The sequence below is a fragment of the Rhea americana genome, unplaced genomic scaffold (genome assembly GCF_003343005.1).
Source record: "Rhea americana isolate MKP2758 unplaced genomic scaffold, rheAme1 scaffold_5, whole genome shotgun sequence".
NCBI classification, from domain to species: Eukaryota; Metazoa; Chordata; class Aves; order Rheiformes; family Rheidae; genus Rhea; species Rhea americana.
Genome location: NW_028186645.1, coordinates 8,353,751 through 8,355,053, shown reverse-complemented (window position 1 = coordinate 8,355,053; position 1,303 = coordinate 8,353,751).

Sequence of the window (1,303 nt, the reverse complement as noted above, 5' to 3'; positions counted from 1 at the left end):
GGGCCATGGCTGCCGGGGTCCGCGGCGGGAGCACAGGACGTGTAAATACGAGTGTGTGCGCGTAGTAAACACAGCGGTATAGACCAGTCACTACCAAGATAACACTGACGTGTTGTTTTTGTTTTTCACACTGGAAAACAGAAAAAACGGCCATTACCTTTTAAAGGATTTTCAGTTTTGTCCTGTGCATCCGTTTTCACACTCAGCCTGAGCTGCCAGGCACCCGTCTTCACGAGATTGGGGGTGGTTGGTGAACACCCCGCCGAAGGTTGCCATGCAGGTGCACCAACGCCTGAAAACTCTGCAGTATATTTAAGCACCACTTCAGCTGACCTGGGAAAAGCAGACGGTTGCATGGTGAAACGAGCCACACGGAATGCAACCGATGCTTTCTTCAGGGCACAGGAGAGGGGAGAATTGCAAAGACGCGACCGCACGAGAGCTCCGTAAAAGCTGTCGGCCCGGCTGAGGTGGCCGGCCCTGCGTTCTCGCCTCAGCGGTGACTGGCGGCTGGAGCGGAAGATGTCCAACCTTCTCTCAACCCCTCCAAAAAACACGTCGGCTATGATACCCGAGGAGAACGAAGCTGAAAGTGGCAGCACGTGTCGGTGAGAGGAGTGACATTTTTTCTGCATTCTTTGAAGGGAGTGTTGTCAGGAGAAAACACAATGATAGTTAAAAATCAATTCTTGCTTCTCTTTTTGGCATCTTAAATGATTGAAAGTAGGGATTTATAACTCAGACTTTTTCCATCTATGCTGTATTTATGATAGGCTCGTTTACAGGAATAAAACAAGGTTGACTGGTTTTCCTTTGGTCAACAAATGCATCAAAATGTCATGGTATGAATACTGAATCTTGATAGCAGTTACTTAGCCCAAAAGTGAGCAGGACGGTCAAAGATGCCTCAATTCAAGGTTAGAGAATGGGCCCATTTCTCAAAGTGGAGCTAATTATGTTTAAAATGTTCATGCACTTGCACTTTGTGGCCATGTTCAAATCACTTTAGGGAATGTACAGATTATCTCTAAAAATGCTCTGACTACAGTGAAAACAAAAATCAACAAATAAAAAAAAATCATTTGCATTCCTATTAATAATCTGTAACTGCTCTCTCAATCCTCCCCACTCCTGTATTTTACTTCCCCACACACAACTTTCAAACACATTTTCAGAGCAGATCCAATAGTCCTTTAAAACATATATTCTTCATATTTCACCTCAATGTTACCGAGTATCCCATCTTTTTATAAGATAGAGCAATTCTTTTGCATATGAAGCCTGAAAATGCATGTCTAACTTA